Below are 6,820 nucleotides of genomic sequence, written 5' to 3'. Positions count from 1 at the left end.
AACTTGAGCAGGCACTAAAGCGGATGCAACCAATTAGTAGACTTACGCACCTGCTGGCTGGACTTACAGACTATGCATCTTGGTTGCTGTTGCAGAACCTACTGGTCTCCTGGCCTAAAAGTTTTGGATATGAGTTAAAGGGAGTGCCCTGTCTCGTGGACTTTATTCTGGTGGAAAGACCACATTTTCTCTTTGTGCTTAGTTGTACTGCTGTATAGTCAAGCTTAAACTCTTTGCTTCTTTTATAAGGGCAAAGCTCTGATGCATCAACACTCAAGAAGGCTGAATGCTGGGGTATAATTTCAAATTTCCTGGGCTATAACTTCAAATTGGAATCAAAGATGACTTAGCATTTCAAACCTTCTGCAGACTCTTCAGGAAGGTCAGAAGGAAACAAAGAATTAGATATGTCCTTAGCATACTTTTCTGCTTTTAATAGAGCTATGCCAAGGCCTGAAATGTCCATCAGAAAGGAGGGTTAAGTTGTCTCCAGCTAACGAAGATGAAAAGAATAATTTAATGGAGGTGGGAGCCAGAATGCAGTGTAGGGATGAAAGGACGAGCAGTAACTGAGACTGAATTTAAACAACTCTGGAGAATAAAATGATCCTTTAAAAAAAAAAAAAAAAAAAAAGATAATTATGTCTTACAACAATTACCCTGGCTATGAAGCAAAATTAGCATAGTCCTTTCTAATTTAAATGTGTTGAAAGTGCCTGAGCATGACAGCAGAAAATTACAAGGTTTACGACACGGGCTTTGGTTAAAGTGATGGCAATCGGATTATTGTAGCTTTTTGTCTGTTGATAGTAATGATTGCAAAGTTACCTATAAATATTAACTGTTTAGTACTGGGAGACTTTTGGTTTAGATGGCTAAGATGTACTTCTAGACACTCCAAGCTGTAAAGTTCTTGCACAGAAAACACTTCCCATTATAAATCATATTTGGTTAATTCTGATTCATCAAGATATTATTCTAATATAATTCCTTGAACAGGAAGATCCTGGATTTTGATTTAAATCTACTTTTGAAATGATTATATCCATTTTATAACTACTTCATGCTTCTTCAGCTTCCTCATGAAGTGTGATAGTTCAAGGATATTTCAAACCTGGATTAAAAATATTTTTATTTATGGATTGAAAGAACCAAGTCTGACCATGTGGAGATGTTTCTTTTTGGTCACCTTGTAGGCAAACTGTGAAATTATTTATTTATTTATTTATTTTGTGGTATGTCTTCAGTTTTCCAGATCAAATCAATTCAGCTGAAGAGTTATTAAAAGAAATAAAAAACAGTGGTATATCATGATTTACTCTTATATAGTAGCATCAGTTTGATAGTGATAAAAAAAAAAAAAGTGAATAAGCTTACCTGGGTTTTGGCCCACACTGATGGTAGAGACATTAATAGTCTGTATTGTCCACATTTTGTCTGCATGAGTTTTACCTTCGCTACACTATTGATCATCGCTTTTTAGATTCGGTTCTCAAAGTAATAAAAGTGTTATAACCACCTTTTTTATACAAGACACCCTTTCTTTCCTCTCATCTATAACAGACAAAGCAATGCTGGGATAGAATCAGAGACTGGCAGGGCCTGCCTGCATGGTATGTCGTCAGCCATCCTCACACCATTCCATGGCACCCATAAGAAGGCATCAGTCATTGAAATGATCCGAACAGTTGACATAGACCAAATTTTGAAACTCTTCCTGTTTGTGCAGCACAAGAGGTGTGTAGGGGATGTGTTCATCTGACCAGGTGAGACTGGAATACTGCAGGATGATTTCCAGCAGCTATAAAACCACTGAGGCAAAAGACACCTTGGCTCAAAATGTCTCAGAACGCATGAAAGATTATAGCGGGGTAAGGTTAGACATGGAGTGAGGTGTAGAACTCTGCTCTGCTTTATCACTCTTCAAGTAGGATATTCTCTTTGGAAATGACTTGTCAGCTAATTGAGTTAGGGTCCTCTGTTAAAGGACTCCAGCCCATGACAGAATTGGGACAGATCCATCTGCAGAATCAGGAACAAGCAACTGCCTCATCCTAGCCCCATATTCATGTGAGTTAAATCAAGCTGGGCTGATAGGGAACCAAAACTTGAGAGATTACAATTCTGCAAAAATGTTGTCTCACATGCACTGAGTTGGACTAGAAATATATTCTAGGCAAGACAAATGTGCAGCACAGGTTGTGACGCAAGCACACCTACAGCCCAATTGCGCCTTGCACCCTAAAGTTCATTCTACAGTTTCATAAATATTCTGTGGTGGAGTCTGTTCCTGCTGCATGTGAATTCAAACACCATGATTTATATTTGTACTAAGAAGGTCAGTTGCTCAAATACTTTCATTTATTAAATTAGCTCTGCAGTAAATTAAAATGAATTTTGTTAAACTACTTTACAACTTGGGAGGTTTAGAAAACAGAATTGAGATCAGCTGTTTCCTGTGGACTCTTATTTTTATAACCTCGCTGAATCTTCTCTGCTTGACTTGAGATATATCTATATGTTTATATATAGAGAGAAATAAATTTTAGTGTACACAAGACAAAAAACATGTATAGCTTAGAATTTAGTTTCAAGTATGAGTCTACTTGATTCATGCATAAACTGATTTGCTTTTTACATTTTTGGGTCTGACATTCAGATTAACTTGGGTTCCTCATTTTCCGAGTTTACTAAAAGCTTTATTTTTTTTTCCTTTTTCCTTTTTTCTTTTTTTTCTTTTTTATTTTATTTTATTTTTTCTTAGTAGGATTCTGGGAAAGAAATTCCATGCTATTGAAATGTTGGCTTATTAAATTAATGTAATTACATAAAGAAGCTGTGTTATATTTTGAATAGATCTTTGACAAGATGCTTTGCTCTGAATACTAAAAAGAATTCGGTTTTCCTGTATGTCTGATTCAAATGATTATCAAAGGCATTTATTTTTTGTATGTGACATGTTGTTAAATATGTTAATTTCCTAGAAGCACAGTGTAAGAAGAGCAAGAGCAGCTGTGTAGGACAGTGAGCTTAAAAATAACAAGGCTGAGCTCTTCTTGGGAATTAATGTGGTCCAACGGGTAGGCAAGTAGCCTACGATTCCAGACACCTGGGTTCTGCTCCGAAATCTGCTACTGACCTACTATTTTCTATTGAGCAAATCATTTTACCCTTTGCTTTTCTCTTCCTATCTACAAAACAACCAGGATATTTGCCATAGAAACTGTTCTATATCATTATAGTACAATAGGGTTTGATATGTGGGAATGCCTGAGTAGTGAAAACTTAGTATTATGCAGAGGTTATCAAAGCCTGCTAGAGCCCTTATATGTGAGGAAGAAGTAGGAAGCCCAACTGCATCTTGATTGAGTTGGATGTTAGACCTCAAAGGTTTGACAGATATAGCAATGTTGGACATGTGCTTTATATAAATAAATTGTTTCAGCTTGCATAGTAGTTCCATTTAATGTGTGGTGATGATGGGCAGGACTATTTAATTGGAATTATAATTGATTTTGATATTACCCACATAAGCGAAGGATATATGCTGCAAATGTGGATGTTCCTTGGGATTGCAGAAGCAAAAGACTTGATAAATGACTTGCTTCGTCAGTCCCTTTCTCCAATTGTCTGTCAGGGTGTCTTGAAGATCCTTCTCTAATTCCACTGTAAATATCCTAAACATGAAGACTTCTTCAGCTTCCTCTTGGATGCTAACTCATATTTTCATTCATCTTGTGTTCAGAAATGGTTTTACAGTGATCCATTTCCCCATTTCCTCATCTCCAAGCTTCTCATCCCTTTTCACCAGGTTTTGTTCTGTTAATGCCCTGAGCGTGGGTTATCAAGCAGCTGTTCCTTTTTGGTACCCAGAACCTCAGGCAGAACATTGATGCACTCCTTCTAATTTGGACACTGAGTTCTCTCAGTAGTGGAAAGCATTTCTGCCCTTTTAGGAAGTATTCTATTTCTTCCTAGGTTGGGTCACTTTGCTTGAAAAATCAACAGCAAAACATCAGTAGCCATCAGGATGAGGTCCTCACTAAGATAATTCATGTAAAGCCCAATATTCTTTCACATTGAGACCTTTTTACAGAACCCTGAAAATGGAAAGGAAAAAGAATAATCTCTGAAAGGATGTAAATGTGACTATCCCCTCTTTAAAAGTCCCTTTATAATACCAGACTGTTATATACATATCTCTGTGTAAATGACACTCAAGACAGTAAAATTTTCAGATAGTTTTGCTGTTTGAATATCTGCCTGAAAGCTGCACGAGGAATCCAGAAACAAAATTAACAAGAAGAGGAAAAGGGATTTCCCTCTTAGTAAGAATAATTAAAGCATGAAAGAACTTTCTAGGGATCCAAAGCCAAATTACTGGGAAACACATTCTGAGGGTGATTTTTGTTTCAGTTTCTGTTCCTTTTATCACTGAGTTTTATGTTTGCACTTATTTAAGCTGTCTGGGAAAAGAGGCTGTACATAAAAGACGATTAGTTTTTAAAGCACTCCAGGGTTGGTTTCAGGGAGAGTTCTTTGTTTTGTTTTGCTTTAACTTGTTGTTGGTGGGGTTGTTGTTTTTTCCCCCTCTTAGATAGAAGACATAAACTGTAGCTCTTAAATAGATGAATGTTGAGAATAAAATTACCAAAGACTTCTTTTTAGAAGGGAAGGCAAAACAAGAAAAGAACAAGGAAAAACCATCCGTGGCCTATAGCAGTCACTCAATGATGCTGAAATACCAGGCTAAATTCTCAGTGGGTGGAAATCAATACACCTCTGGTGAAGTCCATGAAGCAACATCACTTTGCACAAACTGAGTGTCTGATAGCTACATATATATTTTATCTATCTGTATGCAGCATTAAAAAAAAAAAAAAGAAAATATAAAAGCATTCTTGAAAGTGAATGAAGTTGATTCTTAAAAAAAGTGGGTTTTAGATGTTGAATATTTATTATGCTGATAAAAGGACCCTGATTTCCTGCATATAGCTGCCACAAATAAAAAAAAGGGGGGGGGGGGGGGGGGAAGAAAAAAAAAGAAAAAAAAAAGAAAAAGAAAAAAAAGAAAGGCACATCTTAAAAGGGAAGCAATGAGCAGAAACTGACCTTTCTGTGAGCAAGCAGATGAGAGAAGGTATTTGGCTAATCCCAGCTGTCGCTGATTGGTCAGACAGAACCGTGTTGAAAATGTCTCCATCTGGGCTAATCTGCTCTCAGTTGGATGAGCTGAGGCCTTCAGAGTTAACCTGACATTTAACAATAATTACCCTTTTGGATGACCCCAGCCCAATCTCCTGCTCTCTTAGAAATCTCTCTTTTTTGTGCGTGCTCCCAAACCCCTTGGCTCTTGTGTTAGAGATAGCTGAAGAGTGATAATACGATAATCAGATATACTATACACACATGCACACATGCACACATGCATATGCACTTGCAAACATACACACGTGTGCACAGAAACATATTTAAAATGTCGCTCCTCAGCATGTAGTGCTTGATCGCTTCTGCACAGTTTATCGGATTCTTGTGTCATGCAGGATGGGAGATATTTTAAAAATCAAAATAATTAAAAAAAAATAAATAAGAGTAGTCATGCTTACTTGCTAACCTTTGTGTGAAAGCTCTAAGTTTCTTTCTGGCACTTGGATGTCTCTTATCTATGGTGAGGAGAAATGGTGCATGGAAATAGGTTCAGATAGAAAAGAAGAGTTCAGAGGTCACAAAGGCTAACCGTAGATGAAATGTGGCTATTTCTTTTTACCTGAGGCTGGCTTCATCTTTTCTCTGAAAGGTCACTGTGATAAAACAAAAACACATCTCAGGAGAGGAATCATTTATCTCTGGTCAGGTTCTCCTCTCCATTCTGTTACTTTATTTATTTTTCTCATCTTTTGTGGTCAGATTTCTCCAAGTGTCACCTCCTTCCTGACTGAAGTTCAATGCTGGTTTTGGGTGTTGGTAGAAGTTTGGCCTCATTACACATATTGTGTCTGTTTTAGTTGGAAATCACGTCTAGAAACTTGGATGATTCCCCAAATCACATTAATCGGTTGGTGATGAGCTGAAAAGTTTGAGAAAATAGCTGTGCTAATGGAAAAAGAACAAGGACAAGTCTATATGATAGGAAGCTCATTTCCAGTATTTGATTTATTTCATATCTCCGTTGCGACCATACATAAATCTTACCTCTACCTCAGTTTCTTTATTTGTCCAACTAAGATCATAACAGTCATTTCACAAAAGGGCTGTGAGATTAAAGCACCTTGACGTTCTTAAATAGAAGACAATTAAGAAGAACTATATATCTATACATGGTATATCCTCTTACATCTTGGGTGGCTTCCAATAACCAGCCTTAATTACAATAATTATGCCTCTGGTTACTACCAGAAGCTGCGAGTGAAGTGAAAGAAATCAGAAAAAAAAAATGTTTAACCAATGCCCTAAGCAAAAATTCTTTATGAAAGCCTTATTTTCTCAATTTCTAAGCAGTTCTCAGCTGGAAATTCAGGTCCAGGTTTCTGTCTTGTCTTTGGACTACTTCATCAGCAAACAAAATTTGCATTTGGAATTGGGGTTACAGGTGAGGATTTTTTTGTTTGTTTGTTTCAATTATTTACTGATAAGCTCTTCATTTTGTATTCATTTCTTATCCAGAAGAAAGATCCTATGGTGCTTATGGTTAAAGTTCCTTTGACTGTGAAATGGCTGTGAATTATCTGACCTGCAAGTGAAATCCAGTTCTGAATATTTCCATGACCCAAGCAAACAGTCCATTTCACAGAGCATAGTTCAAATAGCCACCACTTGGTGA

Source organism: Anser brachyrhynchus, assembly GCF_964034855.1.
Source record: "Anser brachyrhynchus genome assembly, chromosome: 11".
In the NCBI taxonomy this organism is placed as follows: Eukaryota; Metazoa; Chordata; class Aves; order Anseriformes; family Anatidae; genus Anser; species Anser brachyrhynchus.
Note: the sequence above shows the minus strand (reverse complement) of the source record.